The 6,528-nt window shown below is 33.0% G+C and overlaps 1 non-coding gene across 1 annotated transcript; it reads left to right on the top strand.

Annotated features, from left to right (window-relative positions):
* The first annotated feature begins 804 nt into the window (after positions 1 to 804).
* On the top strand, positions 805 to 908 carry LOC112476786. Its single transcript, XR_003045201.1, has one exon. It is a non-coding gene; the product is annotated as a U6 spliceosomal RNA (small nuclear RNA).
* The last annotated feature ends 5,620 nt before the right edge of the window (positions 909 to 6,528 follow it).

The following is a 6,528-nucleotide window of genomic DNA, read 5'->3' as shown; positions in this document are numbered from 1 at the left end:
CCATGAGAAACTTCTCATGTGATGATTAAAGCTCTCAATTCCACAGTTCTCTGTGTTAAAAAGATTGGCCTTACATTATGGTTTTATCTGTTCCCTTTTAGATATCACCATTAATCCTAGTTAAATAATCATCTCAAATCTTGCTTAATTGAGATTACTCCTTAGGAGCAAATCAAACAAGTCTACTACATTTTATATATGATAACTTTCATATATTTAGAGAGAGCTCTCATATCCTAAAGTGAACTCTTCTTTTCAAGGTAAATGAACAAAGGTTTTCAAACATTTCTCATATAACAATCTGTCTAGTTTTATCATTACCCTCACCATTCTTTCCAATTTGTCTAATAATTGAAAAAAAGTTTTGATGCATTGTTAAGAAATTGATATTCCAGGTATTTTTTGATATCAGAAAATACAATAGGAATGTTTTCTTTTCTTATTTCAAGTATTGTACTGCTGTTAATGCTGCATAACATCACATTAACTTTTTTGAATGTGTGTGTGTGTATATCTCTGTGTGTATATATATATGTGTGTATAAAACTCATACTCAACTCATTGTCGATGAAAATCATTTAAATCTTTATTACATGGGTTGTTAGTCTTCTTTATGCATTCCATGGAAACTTTGCTCTTTTCAAATGTAGACATATTCCATATATTAAATAATATTAGATTTATTCTATTTTTTTCCTATCAAAAAATTTTGGATGATAAGTATGACAACCATATATTCCGTTTCAAAATGTGCCACTAGGAGTAATGACAGCAAAATGACAAACAAAAAAGCTCCAAGCTCTTCTGCTAGCTTCGGCAGCACACATAAAATAATTGGAACAATGCAGAGAATAGCATGGCCTCTGTGCAAGGATGACATGTAAATTCATGAAGCATTTCATAATTTTCACTTTAAATGTAAATTGATTAAATGGTCCAATCAAAAAAAAAAAAACATAGGGTAGTCAAAAAGATAAGAAAACAAGACGTATGCATATACTGTCTACAAGAGACCCACTTCAGATCAAATGACACTCACAGTCTGAAAGAAAAAGGATGAGAAAAGATATTTCATAAAAATGGAAATGAAAAATAAGCTGTGGTAGTGATACTTATATCAGATAAAATAGACTTAAAACAAAGGATATAATAAGAGACAAAGAAAGGCACTACATAATGATAAAGGGATCAATAAATAAAGGGGACATAGCCATAGCAAACATATATGCATCCAACATAGGAGTGCCTACATACACAAAGCAATTATTGACTGACATAAAAGGAGAGATCAACAGTAATACACTTGTAGTAGGATACTTTAACACATCATTGACATCAATGGGCACATCTTCCAGGCAAAGAATCAACAATGAAACAATGAGCCAAGGAGACACACTAGAATTCATGGATTTAATAAATATTTTCAGAGCATTTTACCCCAAAGCAGCAAAATACACATTCTTCTCAAGTGCACATGGAATATTTTCAAGGATAGACCACAGGTTAGGACACAAAATAAATCTCAATAAATTTAAGAAGATTGAAATCATATCAACCATCTTCTCTGATCACAATGGTATGAAACTAGAAATTAACTACAAGAAAAAAAACTGGAAAATACACAAACACATGGAGGCTAAATAACATGCTACTGTAGAACGAATGGGTTATTAATGAGATCAAGGAAGAAATCAAAAGATACCTAGAGACAAGTAAAAATGAGAACACAACAACTGAAAATCTATGGTCCACAGCAAAAGCAGTCCTAACAAGGAAAGTCATAGCAATATAGACAACTCAAGAAAGAAGAAAAAACTCAAACAATTTAACCCTACACTTAAAAAAAAAATAAAAGCTAGAAAAAGAACAACAAAGTCCAAAGTGAATAGAAGGAGGAAATAATAAAGATCAGAGCAGAAATGAACAAAATAGAGTCTAAAAAATAATACAAAAGATTAATGAAACCAAGAGCTGGTTCTTTGAAAGGATAAATGAAATTAATAGACCCTTAGCAGACTCGTCAAGGAAATAAAGAGAGAGTATTCAAATAAATAAAATCAGAAATGAAAGAGAATCTATAACTATGAACTCCACAGAAATACAAAAGATCATAAAAAAATACTATGAGGTATTATATGCCAATAAATTGGACAATCTGGAAGAAATGGACACATTCCTGGACCAGATGGTTTCATATGTGAATTTTACCAAACATTCAATGAGGAACTGTCACCTATTCTTCTCAAATTATTCGAAAAAACCCAAGAAAAGAGAAGCCTCCCTAACTCCTTTTATGAGGCCACAATTACTTTGATTTCAAAACCAGATAAAGGCATTACAAAAAAAGAAAAGTATGGGCTGACATCTCTTATGAACACTGATGGAAAAATCCTCAATAAAATATGCTTACAACATAGAAATATGCTTACAACATAGAAATATGAAAATTAAATGACAGAAAATTCAAGACAGTACTTCTGAAAAAACTCAGTGAGATTAGAAATGAATTATGTTAACAATTTCAGAAATTGAAAAAACAACTAAATGAGCGGAATGAGTTCTTTAGCAAGGAGATTGAAGCCCTCAGAAAGAACCGAATAGACCTTCTGGAGATAAAGAACATACTACGAGAGTTGAAAAATGAAACAACAAGCTTGGGAAATAGAGTCAACCAAATGAAGGAAAGGATAAGTGATATTGAAGACAGAATCCAGAAATAAATCAGAAGGAAGAAGTGAGAAACTGAAGAATGAAAAGTAATGAAAGAGAAATACAAGAACTAGCTGATATCATCGTGAGAGGACACATAAGAATAATAGGCATTATCGAAGGGGAGTAAAAAAAGACATAGAAACCATTTTCAGACAAATAGTTGACGAGAATTTCCCAAATCTAAGAAATGAACTGGAGCTTGGAATTCAAGAGTCAACAGAACACTCAACTATCTCAACCCAAAAAGGCCTTCACCAAGGCACATAGTATTAAAACTATCAAAAATCAACAACAAAGACAGAATTCTCAGGGCAGCCAGGGAAAAAAGATGGTACCCTATAAAGGAAAACCCAATAGATTATCGCCGGACTTCTCAGCACAAACCTTACAAGCCAGAAAGGAGTGGAATCAAATATTCAAACGATTAAATGAAAGAAACTACCCTCCAAGAATAATGTATCCAGCTAAGCTCTTCTTTAGATGAAGGAGAAATAAAGAACTTTCTAGACATACAAAAATTGAGAGAATTCTCCACTACATGGCCTGAATTACAGGAAACACTGAAAGAGGTCAGCTCACCTAAAACAAAATGAGAAAAAAACTGCAGAATTAAGACTAAGGTGACTAGCAGGCTGATAAAAGCAGAGAAGTGCAACCCTTACAAGAACAGGGCATTATAAGCTTAAAATAAGAAGAGATTTGCTATAGCAAGATAGTAATTAAAGTTCAGTGTACATAGGGATAAAATGGGACAACAATAACAGAAAAGGGGAGGATTCGAAGATCCAAATTCACAAAGAGGAATGGAGATAAGGCACATGCAGAAGAAAAGAGATGACTGTATACATACAACTATCCTTTTCATGTTCATAAAGGTAACCACAGGCCAAAGATTTAGAACCGAAGTATATAACATAAACAAAAAGAAACAGAGGGAAAACCAATAAAAGCCAACCAAAATAAAGAAAACAGAAACACAAGGACAAGGAAGCAATGGAAACACCGAGATACCAGAAAGCAAAAGATAAAATGGCTATAAGAAGGCCTCATATTTCAATAATCACCCTAAATATAAATGGAATGAACTCACTAATAATTAGGTACATAGTTGCAGTTTGGATCAAAAAACAAAACTCGACCATATGCTGCCTCCAGAAGACACATCTCAGTTCCAAAGAAAAATATAGACTCAAAGTGAAAGGATGGAAAATGATGTTTCGAGCAAATGGCATTCAGAGAAAAGCAGGAGTAGCAGTACTAATCTTGGACAAAGTAGAATTCAAAATTTAAAAAAAAAAGGCAAAGAAAGATACCTTTTTGATTTTTAAGTCTATCATTATGAGGGACACTTCATAATGATAAAGGGAATCATGCACCAAGAAGACATAACACTTTCAGGGAGCCCTGAAATATGTAAATCAACTACTAATGGAACGAAGGGGAGAAGCAGACCAAAACACTCGTAGTGGGGGACTGAATTACACTACTGTTGGATATGGACAGATCATCTAAACAGAAAATCAATAAGAAATAGCCTTCTTAAATGACACATTAGACCAACTAGACATAATTGACATATATAGAGCCTTTCATCCTCAAACAGCTGCTTATGTATTCTTCTCTAGTGCATATGGAACATTCTCAAGGAATTATCAGATACTGAGACACAGAGATAGGCTCAACAAATATGAGAGTAGAAATCATACCAACCATATTCTCTGATGATAATACATTGAAACTAGATATCAAATGCAAAAAGGAATCAGGAAGAACCACAAATACATAGAGATCAAACAACATGTGACTATAGAATAACTGAGTCAGAGAAGAAGTCAAGGGAGAAATCAAGAGATATATAAAAATGAATGATAATTATAGTACAACATATCAAAACTTGGGACACGACAAAAGCAGTCATAAGAGGAAAGTTCATATCATTAATGGCCTATCTCCAAAAACAAAAACGAGCTCAAAATAACAAACTAATGCTTCATCTTAAAAAACAGGGAAAGGAAAAACAAAAGAAGCCTAAGACAGCAGAAGGAAAGAAATAATCAAATTTAGAGCAAAAATAAATGAAATTGAAAACAAACAAACGAACAAACAGAAAACATGAATGCAACAGAGAGCTGGTTCTTTGAGAAGGTTAATAAAATCGACAAACCCCTGGCTAGGCTCACTAAAGAAAAAAGAGAAAGGACACAAATAAACAAAATCAGAGGTGGAAGATGGGAAATAACAACAGAAAATGCAGAAATACAAAGGATCATACAAGAATGGTATGAAAAAATTATATAACACCAATTTAATAACCTAGAAGAAATGGACCAGTGCTTAAAAAAAATACAACCTTCCCACACTGAATTAAGAACATCTGGAAAATTTAAATAGATTGATCAACAGTATGGAAATTGAAACTATTATCAAAAAACTACTAAAAATTAAAAATCCTGGACCAGATGGCATCACCAGTGAATTCTCCCAAATATTCAAAGATTTAGTACCTATTCTCCTCAAATTCTTCCAAAAAATCCAAGAGGAGGCAATACTTCCCACCTCATTTTATGAAGCCAATATTACCCTGATACCAAAACCAGGTAAAGATAACACAGAAACAGAAAACTACAAACCCATATCTCTCATGAACACAGATGCAAAAATCCTAAATAAATACTAGCAACCCGAATACAGCAACATATTAAAAGGATTATACGCCACGATCAAGTGGGCTTCATTCCAGAGGCACAGGGATGGTTCAACATATGCAAATTGATTAATATGATACACCACATAAACAAATTTAAAAAATAGAATCATATGATCGAATCAATAGACACAGAAAAATTCTTCAACAAGATACAGCATCCATATGTGATCAAAACATTTAACAACATTGGTATAGAAGGAAAGTACCTTAACATAATAAAGGCCATATATGACAAACGCTCAGCCAACATTATCCTTAATGGTGAAAAACTAGAAACTTTCCCTCTAAGATCATGAACAAGGCAAGACTGTCCTCTATGACCACTGTTATTCACTAGAACATTGGAGGTCCTAGCAAGTGCAATCAGGCAAGAGAAAGATATAAGAGGATCCACACAGAAAACGAAGAAGTCAAACTGTCACTATTTGCGGATGACATGATTCTCTATATAGAAAACCCTAAAGACTCCATAAGAACACTACTAGAAACAATAAGCACATATAGTAAAGTCTCTGGTTACAAAATCAAAGTTCAAAAATCCATCGCGTTCCTATACTCACCTAATGAAATGTCAGAAAAAGAAGCGGAAAAAATAATTCTTTTTGCAATTGCAACAAAAAGAATAAAATACCTAGGAATAAATCTAACAAAACACGTGAAGGACCTATATAATGAAAACTATAAGACTCTATTAAAAGAAATTGAAGATGATACAAAAAAAAATGGAAAGATATTCGTGTTCTTGGATTGGAAGAATCAACACAGTTAAAATGAGAATTTTACGTAAATCATTATACAGATTTAATACAATACTCATCAAAATCCCATCAGCATTTTTTTAAAAAAATAGAACCAAAAAATATCAGATTTGTATGGAAGCACAAAAGACCCTGAATTGCCAAAGCAATCCTGAGAAAAAAGAACAAGCCTGGAGGCATCACTGCCAGACTTCAAATTATGCTAGAAAGTGACAGTAATCAAAATGGCATGGTATTGGCAGCAAAACAGACACATGCACCAGAGGAACATAATCAAGATTCCAGAAGCAAACCCATATTTATATGGGCAAATAATTTTAGACAAAAAAGCCAAAAACATAGAGCAGAGAA

The sequence above is a fragment of the Pteropus alecto genome, unplaced genomic scaffold, assembly GCF_000325575.1.
Source record: "Pteropus alecto unplaced genomic scaffold, ASM32557v1 scaffold292, whole genome shotgun sequence".
Classification (NCBI taxonomy): Eukaryota; Metazoa; Chordata; class Mammalia; order Chiroptera; family Pteropodidae; genus Pteropus; species Pteropus alecto.
This window is presented reverse-complemented; position numbering and strand designations above follow the sequence as displayed.